This window comes from Pinus tabuliformis, chromosome 5_1 (genome assembly GCF_031772625.1).
Source record: "Pinus tabuliformis cultivar Carrire ecotype Pingquan chromosome 5_1, CPIR1, whole genome shotgun sequence".
Taxonomy (NCBI): Eukaryota; Viridiplantae; Streptophyta; class Pinopsida; order Pinales; family Pinaceae; genus Pinus; species Pinus tabuliformis.
This window is the reverse complement of record NC_142305.1, coordinates 526,434,956-526,458,305: the sequence shown is the minus strand read 5'-3', so window position 1 is coordinate 526,458,305 and position 23,350 is coordinate 526,434,956. Positions and strand designations below refer to the sequence as shown.

The following is a 23,350-nucleotide window of genomic DNA, read 5'->3' as shown; positions in this document are numbered from 1 at the left end:
TGAATATATTTTATTTAAAATAAATATAATTTATAATATATATATATATATATATTTTGTGAATATATTTTATTTAAAATAAATATAATTTATTATATATATATATATATATATAAATAAAGTAAAAGAGTTTTATTTTCCAATTTTTTTTAGTTTTTAGAATTAGATGATTTTATATCTTTATTTGGGAACACAATATTTTATGTAAATCAATCAATTTTCATAGATATAATCATATTTTCTATTAAAAAATCCATACATGGTAAGTAAAACTTATTAAATAGAATTACAATAATAATATAAATACATTTATGTATTTTAGCACTTTACAACTAGGAAAAGTTATAATGATGTTTATATAATTTTCTAGGAGTTCATGAATTTATTAAGTAGAATTACAATAATAATATAAATACATTATGCATTGTCTAATAGTTTTTGAGGAGTTAACTAGTTGAATATGTACATGTTGGCATGCAAGTAGAAGTCACTTCTTAGTAATAAATATATAAAAATAATAATAAAAGTCGTTTGAATGATTTTTTTCTAAATGGTGGCACAAGTATCAAATTTTATGGACCTTTACAAGATCATCCAATGCGCTGGATAAATAAGCTACATTATGGCTCTTCAAAATAGGCTACATGATGGCTCTTTCAAATATCAAATTTTATGGACCTTTACAAGATCATCCAATGCGCTGGATAAATAGGCTACATTATGGCTCTTCAAAATAGGCTACATGATGGCTCTTTCAAACCCACTGCATGTAGTGTTTTTTGTCTTCTTTGAGAAAAGTAGTAGGATTGAGGCACAAGTTGCAAGCCAACAAATCAAAGCTTCAAGGTAAACGTACCATTTGGCTCCCACTGAAAATAATATCTTATACCAAAGAGCATTGCTTATGTCAATGCACAATCCACAAAGTACTAGCCTAGTGGAAAGACGTCAATGGACAATCCACAAAGTACTAACATAGTGGAAAGATCTACATAAAAAAGATGCAACATCGGAATCAATAACAACTATATAACAATTTCCTTACCTACAAAGGGCAAATTGCTACTTTTGAAAAATAAGAGGATGTTGAAGTCTTATCCTAACCTCCTTACTTTTATGTACCTAAGAGTTGGTCAATTAATGCATGCACTCATCCTTTTTAATAAATCCATTAAACAATAGTGGTTAATTACTTAACTTAAAAATATTGTATTTCTTAAATAAGACCATGAAATAATTGATATTCACCACAGTAATATGAAGTTTTTATTATTGAAAATCTATTTAAATAGTTAAAAAGACTATAGAGTGTTTTGTCAAATGCTCTAGCATTTAGAGCTTTTCTTAATAAAAAATCATAAAAAATAAGTAAATATTATTTATATTTTTCTAATTATCATAATATACTATTATATTTTCATATATTTCTTATAAATTTGTTTATCATAAAATACTTACAACTTTTATACTCTTTATTTATGTTTTAAATTTAAATATTAAAAAACATTATACTTAATTTTATTTACAAAACTTATATATTTATATTTATAAATAACATAAAAATAACCAATTTATGTTTATGTAACATTATAATCCATGTAATAATAATTTAAAAACATTTAACATAGTATAGACATCTATTTAAAAAACTTGCAACATAAACTCAATAATTTCCATTTCCACTACTACCAGCAATGATAACATATCATAATGTATAATCTCACAAACCAACAAAACAATATTCAATAATAGGTTTTTAAACATTGCTTAGCATCTAGTTGAAAGGAATACATTGAAGTCCTTTAGCTCTCTTTTATTTAGTGTAGACTTTTTATTATTTTTCTCTTTATGGCTTATTTTTAATTTACTATGTGTAATCTTATTTATTTTTAAATTTTATTATTTTCTTTATAACATTTTATTATTTTCTTTGTAACATTTTATTATATATATATATATATATATATATATATAGCTCATTTTTCACATTATTATTTTTATTATAACATTTTATTATAATTATATATATATATATATATATATATTACTTACTTACTTACTTACTTCATTTTCCACATTATCCTTTTATTGCCTTTCCCTTTGATTTTTTTTATTATTTAAAAAATTTGTAATCCTACGAGGAAGTATTTCTCTTCATCTTAGAATATAATTTTATTTCATGATACAGATCATATAAATCTAGTTTGCACATGTTAATTTAAATATTACAAATTAATTTAATTTAAAATGATATTTAATATCAAAAATGTTTTTCACTCAAATATAGTATTAATAATCATGAACATAATATCAATAGTCATGGTTAATCGAAGCATTAAGAAGTGAAAATACATTGATTCAAAGCAAACAATATCCCAATTAAAGTACATATGCACTACATTTATATAAAATTTTAAATAATTATATTTTACAAATTAATTTTAAATAATCATATTTTACAAATTAAATAAATTAGTTATAGAAGTGATTGGTTGGAAAATAAAATAAAAGTCAGTTTATTTGCATTAAATTTGGAATTTTTCAGATATATTTTTCAAGCGAATTTGTTTTGAATGGGATAAAGATTTATTGGAATTACAAGTTTAAATTATAGATTCTTTATAATCTAGTTTTCCAAAATTTTTCCAAAATACCAAATCCATATTATAATAAAAACACATTTTAAACAATAACATATTGGGATTTGATAAAAATAATTTCACAAATTTCCAGTAAAATCTTAAAAATAACCCAATAAAAACTCTTACAATCCAAAATAAAATAATTATACACTTAAACCTCCATAAAACAAATAACAAATAACACCATAAAATAAATAAATTAGAAAAAAAAAGGACCAGTAACCAAAATAACCATTTAACTCAGAACTTATTATATTATATCACAAGATGCCAAAACTTAAATCAAAGACTAAACTTGAGATTCTAAGTAAACAAACTAACTTAAATCAAAGACGAAACTCGAGATTCTAAGTAGAACAAACTAATTTACGTTTAGGAAAACACGAAAGAATAGAGGAGACGCCAGTTAGAACAAACCGGGTCACTGTCACGAAAACACTAAACACTAAAGTCATTTTCTTTTTATTTTTTTCCCTCAACTGTTTGTCCACAACCGTTTATAAATAGATTTGGAAAGATCAGATCCATCCATGGACGGTCCAGCTGCAGCTCTTCAAAGGCTATATCATAGAACTCATGGTTGAGATCACTAACAATAACATTCATAGGGGCCTCTCTCGTTCTCTCCAAATCATACAAGTAATCAATCTTCAAAACTTTAACACAGTTGTTCTGGTTTACAATCCCTGGAAATGAATCTGTCCAATTTCATCAGGAGCAACTTCACTTAGTAGAAATGGGCAAGCTTCACAAGCTCTCTGTAATTCACCTGCATTTCTTCAGAGCTCACCTTTCTTCAGAGCTCACCTGGGCATTGTACTGAAATATTAGAAATGTTTTGATACTGTCACCACCAACTTCCTGAAACCTCAGCGCTGGGCGAATGTAACACAAAAACCATGGTGGAAACCCAGCAATGATTCTGTCGTCAGTACATTTCAAAAATTTTGAGCGTGATTTGAAATTCAAATTTCAAAGTTTGGAGGGTTTTCAAAATTCAAGTAACTCGTGGTATATGTATCGTATACAAAGGCGCATCCGCGCTCAAAACTCAAATTCGAAAATTAAAATAGAGGGACTGTTGTCGCGTCCTCCAGGCTATGTGCATTAATGCGGGGGTCAGAGCTGCGAAGCTGCCGGGAAATAGAGGAGAGCCGTGAAGGTGTTGGAAGCCAGAAAATGTTTGACCATCGAATCGAGGCTGCCCGATGCTGTCAAATCTTCCCATGGCCATGCAGGGTGAACCAGCGTCTTTAGGGGCATTAAATGCTTTATGGTAGGCTGGTTAGTTCTTGCCTGGTGGATGGGGTTATCTATTTTGTAATACTGTCAGACACTGTTTTACAGACATTAAATACCCAATAACATGGGATTTATTGGTGGCCAAAAATAATGGCAAGGGCTAACCAGCCATATATTGAGTCATAAATGCCCTTGCTAGCTATGTATGTGGTGCACGTCAGGCAGGATGGCATAGGATGGCATACATAACTCCGGCGGGCGACCTCGCGTTTCCGGCAGCCGGTGCGGGACCCACCAACGAGGGCCCGCCCGCCCCGTATCGTTTTTGACAACGGCGACCCTCCCCGCGCGCCAAAACGACATTCACAACAGTTCGAAATCGGTCTGCGCAAGAGCTTTGCCCTGTTTCATTCCCGCTTGACAATTCTATTGAGTTTAGCCCAACCAGGTGCTGGTCTGTTTGCATCTACATTCGAAAAGAAAGATCAGATTTTTATAGATGTGTATGCTGCATGATAAAATACCGTAGCCCCATATCGTTTTTGACAACGGCAACCCTCCCCGCGCGCCAAAACGACATTCACAACAGTTCGAAATCGGTCTGCGCAAGAGCTTTGCCCTGTTTCATTCCCGCTTGACAATCTATGCAGTTTAGCCCAACCAGGTGCTGGTCTGTTTGCATCTACATTCGAAAAGAAAGATCAGATTTTTATAGATGTGTATGCTGCATGATAAAATACCGTAGCACAGTGGATAAGAAAATTGCATGAAAAATGGTTTCCAGATCTTTGAGTCACTGAACTCTTTTGCCAGCATCTACAATATAGTAAAACTATGTCAGAATTCCAACGATCACAGGTATTTCTCTGCAATCTAAGTCTGCCCATAAGACACTGTTGTTTAAAAAGACGCTGATTTTATATAAATGGTTAGTTATTCCTGCAAGCTTCCGGAACTCAAGATAAAGACTCAGATTTTATATAAATTGCTAGTTGTTCCTGCAAGCTTTCATAACTAGAGATTTGCAGGCTTTTTGACTTCGGTATTTATGCCTGTGTCCTTCCATGTACTGTATGTATTGATACATCCTTGATCAATATAAGTTTTGCTTTCGAGAAGAGGTCCTACAGATCAGGGAAGTCTCTGTACTTATGTTTGCTTTGATACCTACCTGGTTAGGACTTTTTTGTAATCAATACACAAACAGATAGAGAGTAGAAACTTCTTTGAATTGAACCTCAAATGTATGGAAATTACATATATATCATGAATCACAGTTATGGAAAATTGTTACCATGCCTATATTATTTGTTATTGAATTGGTGGATTGAATTATTTGATGTTCCTTCTGCCCAGTTAGTTTATTAGACCTGGTAGTTTTTTTTCCCTTTGTTGTTTTTTTGGTTATATCTCTTTGCCCAGAGAAAAAAGTCTTGAACCTTTCCATGACTGAAAATAAAAGGACAGCTTGTGATAGTTCATCATACAATCAAGTTCAGCATACAATCAAAGGTGCACAAATTCAGCTTAGAAGCTAGCCAGCAAAATACTTTCCAAAACATTACAAAACTACTGAAACACAGAACAGTCATCGGTTCTGGGGATCACAAGAGAAAAACTACCCTATACAAGGGTTCAGTATACACCTTACACAACAATCACAGGAGATCTGAGGATCTCCTTATCCCCATCTCTGAAAACTGTCATATGGACAGAGCTTGGATCTCTTCTGCAAGCTTGTTTGGATAAACAATCCGCTTTCTGGTTGTGCTCAGATGTTATGAAAGTATATTTCGGAAAATCTGATTTTAAATGGCTTGTCCATAAAAGGACATGGATATGCTTAATGAACTATTTTTACCTTGATAATCCCAAAAAAATAATGTCTCACATCAATACTTCTCTGTCTTCTAGATCGCCTGATGTCTCCAACTCCTCCTAGAACTATTGCCATCAAAATGGAGATCACTTAGATTCCTGAAAGTTGTATACCTCTTTCTCCACATCGATTGGGAGATTTTGTAGTTGCCCTGTCAAAATACCCCTAAGAGATTTTTGTTTGAGATTCTATCAGAAATTTGATGATTTGAAATCAAGAAAATTATAAGAAAATTATAAAAATTATAATTTTAAGCGGTTGAGTTTATATAATATCACTATTTTAAGAAAAAATTTCTAAATTGTGAAATTTATTTTTACACTAAAAAAGCAATTTAAACTTGAATATATATATATAATTTTACCAAAAATTATGTAACCAAATTCCAGCTTAAAAAACCAAAAAGATCACCTCATTAAGCTAGGCCTAATACACAGGACATTTTGTGAATGCTCCTCACAATACCTGTAAGGACTTGGTGTTTCCATGCCTGGTTCTGCAACTGATCTCCGTTTTGCCATCTTTTGTGGCTGTCGAAATTTAGATAAACTCCTTTCGGTTTGGCAGAAGGACTTGGTGTTTCCATCCCTGGGTCTGCAACTGATCTCCGTTTTTCCATTTTTCTATTTTTTTCGGTTTGGCAGAAGTCTTGAATGGTGATATGTCTGTTAATTTAGATAAACTCCTTTCAGTTTGGCAGAAGTCTTGAATGGTGATATCTCTGTTAGAAGTTTTGAAGGGTGAGATCTTTGTTTGATCTTTGTTTTTCTCGGGCGGGAGATCTGTTGCTCTACTTCTCTGTTTCGTATGGGTTTTCTCAACGTTTTACAACAGCACAAACAAATTACAAATATTGATGCGGTACTTAATAGAGTGAGAGCTCTCCTTTGCCATCATGACTCAAACTCAAATCAGATACTACCTGAAATTATTCAACAACAGATCTCTTGGATCAGGAAGAATACCAGAGCTAACTGATGAGTTAAGGAGAATCCAAAACCATGGCTAACATCCAAAGTCAGGGAGGGAGACAAACACTCTTTAGACTGCATCACATTTCATGCAAAAATTAGTTATTCTACCGAAGGATAAACCAAACAAAATTAACCTGAAGAGCTGTCAAGCCAAATTGTGGTAGAGGACTCATCCACTGACACTTGCTGATGCTGAGGATGTGCATCCTCTAAGTCTTATCACTGATATTTGATTTTCTGTTATTTTTCAAGGATGTGCATTCAGACTTGAGGTAGCATAAAAATAATCAATTTCAATCAGGATATTTTGTCATGTTAAAGTATTCTAACATGAATCTATTTTGTTGTTGTCACTATGTAGTGCTTCTAAGCCCACGGAATGGTGGAAAAGTGGACACTGTGCATTGAAGTATCATGCCGCCCCAATCCGGGTCCAGCATCTTTAAAAATTGTCCTTCACAATGGGGCAAAAAATCATGTGATTTATAGAACATGGGAAGTGCAGGGAAAGACAACCAATAACGAAGCATACTACATTACACTTGTTGCAGGTTTAAAAGAGGCAAAACACAATGGGGTGAATAACATAACAGTGCTGACAAACTCAGAATTAATCTGTAATCACATGGAAGGCATCTACAATGTTCGCGCAGACAATTTGAAGCCCCTCTACAGAGAGGCAAAAATCTGGAGTGCTCGATTTAATTCTTTTTCGATAAAGCACATTGCGGAGATCCATAAAATCTCTACTGATCTAATGGTTGGAGCAATCTCAAGTGTAGATGCAGGTGCCAGGGATGATTCAGGATCATCGTTCATTCCACTGGCAAACATTGATCAGCATCAATATAGGTCTCGACTATGTATATACACCATGGTTGTCATTTTTATTGGGATTCTCATACCGTGGTTCTTTCAGTAAAGTACTCGTTAATGTACTTTTTTTTGGTTTTGTAATATCATTCACCTTGGATGTCCAATCATGTTATAACTGAATTCATGTGTCCAATTATGTATATTATATTTGATGTGAACTAATTATTCTTAACCTACTGGTGATTCTGAAGGCCATCCACAAGTTGGCAAATGTGTGGATCATTGCTTTCAGTGCATATGAATATGTGAATGTTTGATTGGTTTTAATTATGTCCATTTAATATTTTTCAAACTTGACTAGACTACTATTGGACATGGAATTATAACTCCTCAGCTTAATAATATGTATGCACAATCTTCTTCAAGCATCATTCATGATTGCCTATTAATACTTGGAGGGTACCAAAGGCTCATAGTTACCTTGTTATCTACACCTGTTAATTCCATCCACATACTTGCAGCTGCTCCATAAAACAACACAACTTTCTGCACAAGCAATCTGATTTCCTTCATTTGAAGCATTTTTGTTGAGTAGGGTTTGCAACACACAAGCAATTCTAGGTAATGTATCCTTTCTTTTCCTTGCTTTCCATACTATATGCACTCACCACATATTTATTTCCTTCAACTTGTTGCTTGACACGAAGTTGGAATCCTTAACACCTACATATAAACTTAGAATGTTGATCACTTGGAACATGTAAGTATTAATTCTCTTTTTGTTTCTTTAAGGACAATTGTTTTATAGCCAGGTTCAAGCATGTTTGCAAACCTCTGGTCGTCTGATGATAACCATTCTTCGACATTTGGGTGAGACAACCGTCACAACTGAACTTTAGTAACATTCATGTTAGACCTCTTATTTCTTGTAGGTTAATCAACCTCCATGCATAATTACGCTACACTCTCAGTGCATGGATGCTCACATTATCATGGAATAGCATTAATGATCCACAACTTCGTTAGAATAAATTTCTGCAAGAATACATTTCATACATAGAGACTACTCACTCAGCTCAAAGAGTCCACTTATTTCCTTTCAACATGTCAATTTACTTGTTTTTCCTAGAAGTGGGGAAACATCAACCAAATGGTAATAGTTTGTTTACCTTCAATGGCAATCTTCCCTGATCTTGCTGGTTCTTCATGAAATGTTTTCCAAAGGGGTAAGACTACACACTCAAAAGAAGCATGAAAATGCATCATAAATTTGTATGTGTCATATAATAAGAAAATACATGATAACCTGTGAAAAGGCTCATGCTCAAGTGAGATAAACAATGGATCGGATTAGCTATTGATGAGGCCAAAACATACAAATTGTCAACTCTTAAATCAGAATTCTAATCTAGGTAAGAAAGAACAGAAAAGGCTTCCTTCTCTGTCCAAACACAGAGTCATGTCTTGCGCAGAGGCCCCACAATCTACTCTAATACCACGTTGAAAAACATCGTAAGCACCAAAAATGAAAAGAGGGGCATTGCATTTATGTCTTCAAATAATAGAGCCTATAGATAGTTGAAATATGTTCATAACCTTTATTGCAGTTACATAGTTCCTTCATGTCATTACCTATTTCTGACCTAATTTTACACTATCATTACCAACTAAATTAAATAAATTTGAATGTTCAACTGCTCTGCCAAAATAAAAGTTATATTCACCTATCTGTTATTTTGTGAAATAAGATAGGAAATTTTTTGAGTTATAAAGATGAGCAGTCTTCAAGGCAAGCGCAGAGCATTACGTATGGATGTGCTTTATGAATAGAAACCCTGAAAACATAAGCAGAATCATAATATGTATTGAATCTGTTAGATGCGAATGAGTTGTAGCAAAAGAAGCTTCATTTAATTGGAGCAGTGGTAACCATAATTCAATGCTTGTGTAAAATATTTGTATGGTTATTGTATTTTAGGTATATCGTTTTGTACATATTTCTAATGTCTCTCTTCAAAGATGTACTATTTTATCACTGATGTAACATATAAACTCGTTAATATGCTGCTATGGTATGTTGGATGCTATTTTTCTTGAAGTTTTTGGCAGAGGATGTTGTTTTTAATATATTGTCCTGTGCACACCACTTGTTGCGGGTTGCAGAGCACTTGTTTATTGGTGTGGCACTTGTTTATATATAATATGAGGATGGCAAAGAAAGTTATATACCAGTATTTTAACAGAGAACAGGGAATCGAAGAAACCACTAACAGAACCTAAAGAGGGAACTGAAAAACCAGTCTGCAAAATTAGCATAGTGGTTGGGTTTTAAAACCTTGTTTCAAAATGGAAAAGAGGGGCAAGGGTAATTGAGTTGAAGGGCCTGGAGATATATATTAAAAAGGCACACGGATGGGGGCACTAAAATTTCAACCTGCGAACAATATCTTTTCATTCAGTTAACAAGTAAACAAATCATTAAAAAGTCATGTGCCCTGTGATGTTGTCGTAACTTGTAAAACTGTCCTTCAATATATGTGTTATATCAATATATGAGAACAGGGTATAGTCCTGGTTGATTTATATATATAATGTTCTGGCCAAACTGAAAAGGAAAAATATTCACACAAACAAGATTGTAAGTGAAATAAGCCGTTAAGAAATCATATATGTAGCTGAATAAATTCGGTTGTAAGTAATATTGAATCAAATTTACAAGAGGGGTGAGTGTTAGCTCTGCAGCTAATGTCCAATTGCCCTTTTATCATACATTTGTCACAAAGTTGTGCAGTAAACATACTACTACAACAAGGACAGCAAGCTGCTCCTGCCTTAGTGGAAGTCTACTTATCATCAAAGATGTAAAATGTTTCTCAAGTACTGATCTATTAAAAAGTCATGTGCCCTGTGATGTTGTCGTAACTTGTAAAACTGTCCTTCAATATATGTGCTATATCAATATATGAGAACAGGGTATAGTCCTGGTTGATATATATATATATAATGTTCTGGCCAAACTGAAAAGGAAAAATATTCACACAAACAAGATTGTAAGTGAAATAAGCCGTTAAGAAATCATATATGTAGCTGAATAAATTCGGTTGTAAGTAATATTGAATCAAATTTACAAGAGGGGTGAGTGTTAGCTCTGCAACTAATGTCCAATTGCCCTTTTATCATACATTTGTCACAAAGTTGTGCAGTAAACATACTACTACAACAGGGACAGCAAGCTGCTCCTGCCTTAGTAGAAGTCTACTTATCATCAAAGATGTAAAATGTTTCTCAAGTACTGATCTATTATGAATCCCGGATCACCACCAGCAATGTTCTGAAATGAATCTCTGTAGATGTATCAAGCTTCATCAATCAAATGGATGTTGCCACCATTGGAGCAAAGTGCTGGAAGATGATTGATTTTCAAGCTGAGCTGCAGAGGCTGCAGTGCCCAACCATTCATCTAGTTCACCTCTTGGCTGCAGCTCTTCCCAACTGGCAGTTTGCAAGCTGGCAATGCATTTTTCTTCTCTGAATGGAATCTCCTTGATGGAGTCTAAGTTTGACAGAGGTTTATCTGAAGTTGGTGAGTTACCTCTTGAAGATCTCACAACAACTCGCTTATCATGAGGAATTGCAGACCAATTAGGCCAGTCAGCAACATCTCCAGATTTACAACCTGCAGCCAGTGCCATCACTCTCTCCAGATTTAATTGGAGCAGTGGTAACCACTGTTTAATTGAAATTATATGTTCACCGAATCAGGTAATTCCTTTCCCACCAACCAATGTAACTTTGCTCCATTGCAGTGATTATCAATCCACACTTCTTAAAGGCAAATGGTGCAAGTGTAGACAGCAAGTTAGCATAAAGCATTGCCAACAAATTTCACCAACCACTAAGAAGTTCAAGTTATTCAAAACTGTCCGAAGAGATTCACACATAATTTCTCACTGAATCAGGTTCTAAAAGGAATTATGTTCCCTGTCAACCTTTTAAATTCGCAAGATTTTCGAAACTGCTCTGTAATTTTCTGAATTGCTTTGCTTTGTATACCGCTTGAATATCCATCCACGTTCATCAGATACTCACCAGAAGAATATCCATCCTCGGCCTTGGAAATGACACACACATCTGCAAATGTTTATGGGATATGTGATTTTCGTGGTACATGTTTAAAGGCAACATTATAGAGTTGTGTATAAAGGATCCATGAACTACCTACAGTGGTCCCAAGCTAAAGGTGAGAAAGTCATTAAATGATGACAACTCTGTAGAGGAGCAACAACAAATAAGTAATGTTTTAAACAAACTCTCCGCAACCGTTCGGGCACTTTTACACCTAAAGGAAAACCTGTCAGTGAGAGAATCCCCAGTAGATGAAACAAAGCCTTTCATGGATGCAGAAAGTACAAATGAGCCAGGCTGGTCCAAATAATTCTTTTCAGCTAAATTTGGAAAACAGCTGTAGGGATCTGTTAACTTGACTGATTGAGACCTTATCAGTCTTGTGGCATGCACCATTTCTGTGGGAGCCTTTTCAAAAGGTATTGCAGTAATTTATCGTGGCTTATCAAAAATGGATTTATCCTTGTCGTCCACTCCCTTTTCCAAAGAAAGCTCAAATAACCTTTCAACAACCATTGGTGTTTGTATAGAGTTGCATTGTTCAGACGCTGGAATTTGCATTTTATTTGTTTCCCCCCGGTGGCTCTTTGGTACACTGACAGATCTCTTTGTCCATTGTATTTTTGTCATTTTGTTTGCATGTTTCTTCCATCTATCTTCAATTTGACCATTAGAAACCACTGCACTGCAAAGACATCAGATATATTCAACAATTATTTACCTGCTCCAAAAAATATAGAAATTTCTTTAGATAAATGAAAAACTCGACTGACTGCGGCCTCCATTTTTCTATAAATTACGCAGGCTAGCATAATGACGAATCAAAGCAGGAGTGTTAATAGTAATAAATGTTATGGGTGGTGTATTTGAGTGTATCTATGTATCATTTCAGTGCAGAAGAGAGCAGGTAAAAGATGGATATCAAACTTAAATGGCTGTTGGAATGAGTAGATTTTATGTTATGCTCAGTTTGGAACTTGAATGCCTCAGATTAGAAGATCCAGGACATCCTTTAGATTTTAGTTTCTAAGAGGGTCTATCACCATGCAAATAATAATAATATAAACTAGAAACTGTGTAATCAATGGTTTTCCATCCCATGCATTAATCTCTGAATGTGTCACTAGCAAAAAACATTGATTGCATCCAATGGACATTTTTGTCCTAATAGCTGAAGAGATGAAAACGACCTTGAATGAATAGCATAACCAGAGTTTTTTAGAACGTGGTTAGACCTTCAAAGGGCTAACCCGAAGAATATTTGCTGAGATTATGAAATTTGTAAATATAATGTTAACACTGAACAATAGACCTAGCTTCTGTGAACTAGAAATTGGTACATGTACAGCTCTGTTACAACATAATGGGTCCTTTCTTAGGAAACCCCATCTCTGTAGTCTGTTTAAACCTTGGAAATGTACAGAGATTGAAAATGGAGATACATGCTTATAACCAGAAAATCAATGAATCTGGTGATAAATGCTCAATAAATCAAAGCTGGAGGGCCAAATCAGGCTGTGAATCAACCAGCATTCCAGAAGACTGCCTAACTGGAGACCTTGGAGACTGTTTTTCTACATTCAAATCTGGTGGAATCGAATTTGAAAATTCAGATGTCTGTTGAGAAGGCTGTTTTGAAGGTAAAGACTTCCATAGTTGTTTTTGAGATTGGGATGTATCAGCTCCCATTGGTATCTGCCTGCAATTAAAAGGACTCTGTGTGGTTGAATTTGGCAATTCTAACATCGAGTTTACACCTCCCTGAGAAGTGGCATGAGATGACAGATTCTAAGGATGCTTCCAACTCAGCTGTGAACGCATATGCAGAGGCATGTCCATGGGTGCCTGTTGTTGAATAAATTGAGGAACACTACTAGAAATGCCTGATAGTTTTGTATCACCATATGGTTCCCTGGCCACACAATTGGAATTACCATCCAACCTTCTATCAAAACCAGTGCTGCCAGAAGTTGTCGTTTGGACACTTGAAACAGGTTGCACATGTTCAGCTGGTTTGGCAGATGCCCATTGCATAAGTCGGTTACTTCTGGAGACAATCTCAAGCAATTTTGACTGGGATACATCTGAGGTAAATTTTGCACCTGCCAGATTGACTTCACTGGATTTAGCAATTGATGAAGCTGATTTCAACTCACTCTGTTTGACTCCTTGCAAAGGCGTTTGAAAATTTATTTTGTTGGCTGACTATGAACTCATAGATAGAGGAACAGGTAACCCAGTAGATTGAGACAGAGATACTAGTCCTGTAGATTGAGCAACTGTTGCCACACTCGACAGTGCAGAGGCTTGATCATTTGTTGCTTGATTAGCTGCACAAAGATTTAATTTAGCCTTGGTTGCAGTAAAGTCACTTGAAATTGTACTTGTCTGAGCCAAGGTATGTTGATCCTTGATCTCCTCACGCAATAACAAAGCACCAGGAGGAGCTTCAGCTATAACAAAAAAGAAAAAAACACGTTGTTATGCAATCGCATTGAAGGCAATGAAGATAATAATATTTTGAATTTCACATTAAATGGTAGATCAATTAATATTTCCATACCAGTATTTTGCAAAATAGAACCTTGTACCCTTCTAGATGTCTGGTCCAGATTGATTTCTTTTGTAGAAGAAATCTCCAATTGTTTATTCAGGCTTCTTTTCCTTCCACGACACCGTCCAACCTTTAGAAACTGTGGTCCACATTTTCTTGATTTCAATGCAGGAACACTTTGCCCCCCTTTTTTTGTTGGGCTCAAGAAACTATGTCGCCTCTTGGTAGTGACCTTGGATGGAGTTAAAACATCAAATTTCTTATTATTGTACTCTTGGCTGACATTTTTTACCAATTCATTTAGTGCATATGCCTGCTCCAAAGATTTGGGGGTTATTTGTAATAAACCCCTCAATATCTTATGAGTTGATGACATCACAAGTTCAATTTCCTCATCGATTGTTAGGGCGCTATCTTGCCTTACCATGGTTGAATCAGTGGAAGGAGAAGCTGGAAGGCTCATTTCAATTTCTGGGCTCATTGCAAACGATTCATTTAAATCAAGTAAATATCCAGGTCTTTCTGTAATAGACCTATAGACATTAGGCAATTCATTGCCACTTGAAACCTTGCTAGTCACTACCATCTCAACTTTTAGAATATGCTTGCAAATATTGCCATTTAGGGCCCATTTGCAATTACAAAAGTGTAGGTTCTGTCCTTTATAGATGACATGATACCATGTATCACGAGTTGCCGTAGTTTGGCTACGAACCAAATACTCACTTTCTCTGTTTCCATCAGCCATACAATCTTCATCTGGGATATTCTTTGCTTTGCACTTACTTAAATTTATTTGTTGCTCAATTTTTGAAGCTCGGACAAAACCAGCATTTTTTAGACGTTGCATGTGAATGTAATACAACTCAACCTTTTTTAATAAAAGGTGCAACAGCCAATCCACCCTTCTATGGGACGCATTATTCTTCTCACAGAGGTACCTTTGCTTTAGATACCGGTGATAAGATTCGATAGCATTATTAGTATCCTGGTTGGAATGTGGGAAGTCCCTATATGCTTTTGCCCACATATCTGGAAAAAAAACATATATTAGATGCGAAAAAACAATAGAAAATGGTGAATTACAAAATAAATTGATAAAATGCAACCTTAGGAAACTTACATAACTTGTTGTTGTTTAACCAGTTGGTTGCAAAATAATCCAAAAACACTGTTTCTTCTTTGAATTCATCAAAGAAACTTTGAATTTCATGTTGCACAGATGCATCATCTTCACACGAATGCATGATTGATCCCAGAGCACGGAAGATACGGACTTTATTTTCCTTTCCCCTGACTTTCGTTCCAACATTTTTCAACCAGGCTCTACGGACATGCCATACATACAACAATAGTGTACAGTTTGTGCAAGTCCTGATATAATATAACATTATAAGAGAATATCCTTGAACATTATTGCTTTTTAGCTATTCTAAAAAGAAAAAACTGGTTCACCTTAATGCCTCGATTTCCGCTGCTGCATCATCTGTGATCATAGCTCGGACATGCCAATCTGGGTTTTCCTTTTTCCCATTTGCAAATAATTGCGACATCCATTTACAAATATCAGGAGTACCATTCCGTGATGATATTACCCATGCCACTGGAATCCCATTGTGATGATCATCAAAAGCCATTATGGTGTACAGTTGATACTGCATTACAATAAGAAAACAAGATTATAAGCATATAAGAGGACGACATTGAAATAAAGTAGAATAAATGAAGTTTTGGTAAATATGTTTACCCCATATTTGTTAGTGCTAAAAGTGGAGTCCATTGATAACATGTTGTTGTGTGAGTATCTCACCATCATTGAAAGCATCCACTTAGTTTGTATGCCTATAATGAAAGGAATGTTTTTAACAACATCTTGTTGTTGGTAGAAGAAAAAGCTCTCTGGGCAATCACTAACCCAACAATTCACACTCATTGGATCATTTTCATGCTTCACATACTCTAACCTCTTGATATTATTGTACATGTTTGACACATCCTTTCTTGTCATGAAAGAATCTCGAGGTGCCCCTGTGAAAAGCTCACTAGATCCATACCTTAAATCAAAGATAAATTTTTTCCAGATCATCGTAGCATTAAAACCATCACGAACCAAATCTTCAACAATAGTTCGTATATGCTGTGTTAAATGCGGCGCAAAATTGAATTTCTTGGGCATGTCATTTGCCTCATTTCCATGACAAACCACATTTTTGTCATCAATATGTCTGCATGCTGTATATATTAGAACGGCATCATTTGGTCTAATAGCAAGTCGTCGCATAATAAAGTGACACTGACAACCAACTTTGATGCTGTGACGTGGAAGACGTTTCTTAGTTGTGGATCCAGGTTCAGCCACATTGCTGGATTGTACACGATTTGGACCATAGGCACACCTATATCTGTGATCAACAATTCACCAAAAATTAAATAAAATATTTATGCATGTTTGACATAGTGAACTTAAAATCAAAATTTTATATATATATATATATATATATATAGAGAGAGAGAGAGAGAGAGAAAGAGAGAGACTCACACAACATATTCTAGATATGTTGAATAATTTGTCCTCTTGATATCCTTCACATCTTTAATTTTTCGAATTTTAGCAACAAATTGAGTAGGTGCGGGTTCCCTCATTTGCTCTCCCCTTATAAAATCCTCAAGTCGACAATATGGAATAATTGCGACTTGGTCTCCTGCTACTTCTGTCCATGTCAAATCTTCCGCTGAAAACTCTATCATCCCTTCTGGGTCCTCAACCTCCAACTCATTGATCAATTCCCACTTCCTCATTCTTCAAATCCCTATACAAATGAGGGAACACGAATATTGACTAAACATATGAGCAACAGTTCATACTATGAATATTGAACACCACTTGAAATGCAATTTTTTGTAGTGTGTAGAATTTACACTGAAGACCCCACCAGATATAAACACATTTACAGCATAATTCCCTATCTCCCCTTCAATATTTCCTACCCATGCACAAAACAGTATTATAGACTTTCAAATGCTTCATCTTGGTATAATCAATACATTGCTGAAAGAAACATAATAACATGCAAAATCTGTTGCAAAGAAAAAACTGTTATACAACTTTAATCAGTTTGTTCCACTTTGTTATGCTCAAATGAATTCCGGTGATGTGTTCAGTGCATGAAAACAGTTTGATCTTTAATTCAAAGACTACTGAAGAAGGCTCTTCCAGTAGTTCTGGTCTGTATGCCAAACCCACACAAACCCAAAATGCGAGTGATAAAGGCTAGAAAAATGAAAAAGGAAGGGTTTTATTTTATTATGAAAGTAAGATGCTTTGATTTTGTAAGATTCAAGTGCACCTTGACTACCTACAGAAATCTAGTTTTACTATATTGTAGATGCTGGCAAAAGAGTTCAGTGACTCAAAGATCTGGAAACCATTTTTTATGCAATTTTCTTATCCACTGTGCTACGGTATTTTATCATGCAGCATACACATCTATAAAAATCTGATCTTTCTTTTCGAATGTAGATGCAAACAGACCAGCACCTGGTTGGGCTAAACTGCATAGAATTGCACTAGGTGCTGCAAGGGGTCTAGCGTACCTTCACACTTGCCTGGAAACGCCTATCATACATGGCAATCTCAAGTCCAAGAACATACTCATAGATGATAATTATGAGGCCCATCTTTCTGACTTTGGTCTTCACTTACTTATGAATCCGGGTACAAAACTGGCAATGCTAGAAGCTTCTGCTTCTCAAGGTTATAAAGCACCTGAACTGCTCAAGATGAACAAGGCAAACACAAAAACAGATATTTATAGTTTTGGTATTATATTACTTGAAATTCTCACTGGCAGAAGACCAATTGAAAGGGACTCATCCAATCAAATTATTGATCTACCAACAGTTGTGAAGAATGCAGTGCTTGAAGAAAGGATTTCAGATCTCTTTGACCTTTCCATTCTGGGAGGAGGAATGAGAAGCCCGATGGAATAAGGGCTCCTGCATTAGCTGCCAACATGTCAACGAGCACCCAAACATTCCACCACAGACTGCAGCTTCTTGAAGCTCTCACACCATGTGGGAGGTGCAGGCTGCAATCTTCAGGGATAATTTTCAGCACTTGGCCTCTCAATGACCCTATTTAGGCACCCACTCAACCAAGCTAACCCCTAGCTTGCCAATAAAAATCGTAAACACCATTTATAATTTTAAAAGACAATGCAAGACAAGAAAATTAGGTGAGTTAAAAGTATCAAGGGAAAAGTATGGCTAACTGGCTCGTTTGGTAGCCTACTGCTATTATCTAATAACAAATAATGTACATTATAGAATATAGAGTACAAAATCCAACATCATTGCTGCAAATGGCATGGATAATAAAGCAATTGGATTGGGCTACATAGATCCAACATCCACTTAGCTAGTCAAGAAGGGTCCTATTTTTACACCAAAGGACTTGGATTTCCTTGATGTTGAGACAGCCTAAGGCATATGCACATCAAAAGTTTTTCATTCTTCATGAACATGTCATGAATCATATTGTATATATGAATTTTCTTCAAGAACATGGCATGATTCATATTGTATATGTGAATTTTTTACTCTATAACACAGGATTGCTCCCAGGAATGGGAGCACCTGTTTCAAGGTCCCCCCATATACACGAGCTTTGAAGCTAGAACTAAACACTTTCAAGTGCTCAAAAGCATTCCAGGAGCCCCAATCCTGGATCTGGCCTCCTCTCTGGGACACTCCCAGGGCATTCCAAACAACCAGCAGCTTTAGCTGCCAACATGTCAACGAGCACCCAAACACTCCACCACAGACTGCAGCTTCTTGAAGCCCTCTCACCATGTGGGAGGTGCAGGCTGGGATCTTGAGGCATAATTTTCAGTACTTAGCCCCTCAATGACCCTATTTAAGCACCCACTCAACCAAGCTAACCCCTAGCTTGGCAATAAAAATCGTAAACACCATTTATAACTTTAGAAGACAATGCGAGACAAAAGAAAATCTCAAACCCTATCCTCTGCACACAATGTTGGTATGGCTGAAACTCAAGATAATATTTGATAACATATAACCAACTAAGAAGATAATTGGAAATTGAAATTATCCAATGCGATTGAAATAAAGTGAAAAATAAACTTTCAAGGGTAATTTTGTGGTCCCACCATTATCAAGTAAAATCAACATAACTTTCCACTGGCACAATATTCTTCATCTGTAGAGCTACTGTAACTTAATCGCGTTGAATGCATAAAATAGCTTGTGTAGAGTAATTGAAGAAAAGTTTGTCTAGATCTTGGTACTGAATGATTCATCATTTCACCTAACCATCCCTGCCAGAGAATACAAAAATCTGCCCATCACTCACCAGTCATCTACTTTATTCGTTCGTCCTTTCTCCAGTTTATAATAGTTGGTTTCAGGAGTTGGAACCATATTGAGCTTGTCACCTTTGAGAAGAAATAGACAAATGAAAAACCTATTTGATTTTCTAATCCATGGATGTCAAGATCTTTTGCATTGTGCTAGTCTGATAGTTGAACATGCTACAAGCACTAGACTGATCGAGTACACTTTCTGTTTGTTTATTCTAACTTCAAGAAAAGCTTTTGAATCCCTCCCATATTCTCTCTTCTAGCAATTACTTGAGTCCACCCAATGTAAAACTATATTCATCCAAAGATTCACACCTACAATCCAAAGCCTTCAGATTTTATTCTGATAGCATTCTCACCATGGCAAAAGGCTTTTGATTTTTCCTTGACTTTTGTTTGTGCCATCTTCTTTCATCCTTCGTGTACTTTCAAATGAGCCCAATGTTCAAAATGAGTCTTCGCCTCTTTCCCTTTTTTGGAGGGGGCTGGAGGCAAGGTGCCTTGGTTATCCCTTATCCTGTGGCAATATTTTGTTTTCTATAGCATGATAGTTGTAAGAACATTTGATTTGTGGAGTTCCATGTTAATCTTAACAATGTGTCTGTGTGAGTGTGCACATGTTTCTTCTACTATGTAAATTTTACATTAGACAAAAACCAACAGATAAAGATAACATAATGGATAGAATGATTTGTAACTTAAATGTTTCAAATTCAACGGTTTTGCTAATAAAATAGAAATTGCATGACTGCAAATCATTTAGTATTTCTCAAACAGCACCTTCATCAGCTTGGGGAATAGTAAGCAGAACGAACAAGCTTTCAACTAACCATTCTGCACTGAACAGATACCTAACATGTCTATCATTGGACTTCATAACTAGTTATTTGTTTCCAGGTTAAGGAACGATATCTTTATTACAAATTGTAGAGACCTTGGTGGATCTTTATAATCCTCAAAATGTTAACTGTAAAGATTTAGTAAAAAAATTGCAAAATCTTTTAAATTTTACAGAAGTATTTGACCATTTCAACCTATATACAATAATTCCACATTACAGAAGCATAAATGTAGAAATTTAGCCCACAGGGTTAGCTCAACCGTTGTCAGTCCCCTTTACCCTCTTCCATTGAGAAGATTTACCCTCTTCCTCAGTCCCCTACATATTCTCTTTCTTCACATTACACTTCGGATGATAGAAGCAGCAGAGAATTTGTGTTGTAATGGAGAGAGGCAAAATGGCATTGGTTTATCCCTATACATATTTTTTGGAATTTATATTGAAACCTACCATGCCTCAGCTAGCGGAGCAAAATGAAGGATATTTCTGTTATTTGAGAGGTAAATCCAACATCACCGAGGATTATTTGCTTTGGGGATTTTCACCTACCAAAGTTTCTATTTTGAAAAGTTTTGGGAGCCTTAAAAATATTTCAAGGATTTGAATACAGATGTAGATTGTGATTTCTTAGAAATCCATACTGTTGAATATAGATGTAGATTGTGATTTCTTAGAAATCCATACTGTTGATTATGGGCAAATCCTTGAAATATTACATCTTGTTGATTGACAAGAAGATTACACCAAAATTCAAAGTTAGTATATAGAAAAATTAATCTTTAGAACTACTCCTCCATATGGAAGGATCATATGCCCTTCTGAAAGAGGTCTATATTCCACAAATGCCTTCAAAGGGTATGTTGTGCTGTTAACTCTCAGAAATCTTAAAACTCAGAAAATTTCACAGATATGTGGTTAATTTTTTGAAGTATTGCTGATCATCTTCAAATATCTCTGAAAATGTCCTTTACATTGGTTACTTACATATTCTGCATCTTAAAAACATGCAGAGCACTGCCACAAAGTAGTGTTACCACCAAGTTCATGATTGGTGTTGTCTAACTACCTGGTATCTGTTGGTTAAGGCATTGCTCAGCGATATAAACCCTAATTGGTTAATCTTATGTCTGCATATATATATATATATATTCACAGAAATGTTGGTGTAGATATCTGATTGAGTTTCTTGTTATTTTGTGATGTGTTACATCCAGGCAGAAAAGGAAGCAAAAATAAATAGAAATGGTGGATATGATGATGACGAGTACTGACTTCATCCTATGCCCATTTGGATCAGATACTGTGTGACTTACATGACACTCAAATTCTGTTTGTAGATCTGTCTGCTGAGAGATGTAGTAGGCAAATTTCTCTGGTGACTGTTCCTAAATACAGAGAGTTTGTTTTATTAATATAGGGGGTACAAGCTTTTGTAATTATGTTTTTTCCTATGAAATCTTTTTAAATCTTCTTGAACTGAGAGGTCCGAGCAAACTGCTTTTGTTTGTGTATAATCGAAATCGATGGGACCCTGATCGTCGTAGGGTGGTCGTCCTCCCTCTGGTGTTACTATAATCAATTGGTATTAATTTCAAAGACCTTTATGGTCTCATAGAAATAATTGGCGAGACTAGTTTACCAGACCAGGTCGTGGGTTCGATACGGCCAGAAGCGCATTTCTCTTGTACATCTAATCCAACAACTGCGTTGCTGCCCCTGCATACGTTATGCACATACTGTTGATGGGTTTACATTCAATCAGGTATGAAGGTCGTGTGATCGATTCTTGTAAGGCAAAAGATTTAGGCGGTGGTCGTGAGATCGATTCTTGTTGAGGCAAAAGATTTAGGCGACGGTCGTGAGATCGATTCTTGTTGAGGCAAAAGATTTAGGGTTCACGTAGGGTTTACAACTTTCCTGTGCCCCTGAAATCAGCGGTCTTTAAAACAGATTTAAAACAAAATGAATGTTTAAAACCACGATTTGTCATTTGCAGAGACGGTGCAGGAATATACCAGGAGGTAACAGAGCTCAGTCCGGCGGGTTGCAGCGCTTCAGTAGGAGGTAACAGAGCTCAGTCCGGCGGGTTGCAGCGCTTCAGTCCGGCGGGTTGCGGGTTGCAGAGCACTGTGATTGCGGGTTGCAGCGCTTCAGTCCGGCGGGCACTGGGTTGCAGAGCACAGTGGTTCTGGTTGCAGAGTTTCGGTGGCGCGCGAAATGCAGTTTTCGGAATTATGTTATTGAGTTTTGGGCCGTATGGTGGGTCCCGCGTATGTCACCGGAAACGCGAGGTCGCCCGCCGGAGTTATGTATGCCATCCTATGCCATCCTGCCTGACGTGCACCACATACATAGCTGGCAAGGGCATTTATGACTCAATATATGGCTGGTTAGCCCTTGCCAAAAATAATAACCATGGCTTAAAATATCTTTAGGCCCATCTGTATTGCGCGCCACATCTGTTGCCTCCAGAATACCAAAACACAGGAAACTCATTTATTGTGGGCCACTGCAACTCCGTTATAAAAACATTCCGGCTATAGCGGGCATTTTGAATCGGTCTTTTTATCAGTGCCGACCACAGAGATTGACTGTTTGCCATTTCCATTGGGCTGTCTTTTGAAATGGGTGTTATATTCATGAATTGGCAACCCCTGATCCGCTCCTCAATTATTCAATTGATTGTCTGTTTGGCATGCCTCCAACATCGCTTTAGCAGGGGGATTGATCGGTGAAGAAGTGACTGGTTCATCTAATGTTCCCGGTATAGGATTGGCCTGCTTAGGCAATCTGGCAGTGTTTGTCACAAGTTTGCTACGAGGCAGACTCGATTTGGAATTGGGTGGCAGGGATGTTCTGGCCACCATGAGAGGTCCTAAACTTGAGGACATCAATG

At 35.9% G+C, this 23,350-nt stretch overlaps 2 long non-coding RNA genes across 2 annotated transcripts; one reads left to right on the top strand and one right to left on the bottom strand.

Annotated features, from left to right (window-relative positions):
• Window positions 1-10,942: 10,942 nt before the first annotated feature.
• LOC149165838 (uncharacterized) lies at window positions 10,943-22,837 on the bottom strand. Its single transcript, XR_016260358.1, has 2 exons — window positions 22,470-22,837; window positions 10,943-12,363 (listed from the first exon to the last, which is right to left on the bottom strand). It is a non-coding gene; the product is annotated as an uncharacterized LOC149165838 (long non-coding RNA).
• Window positions 21,464-21,934, top strand: LOC149165839 (uncharacterized). The gene is made up of 2 exons (XR_016260357.1): window positions 21,464-21,523; window positions 21,669-21,934. It is a non-coding gene; the product is annotated as an uncharacterized LOC149165839 (long non-coding RNA).
• Window positions 22,838-23,350: the final 513 nt, after the last annotated feature.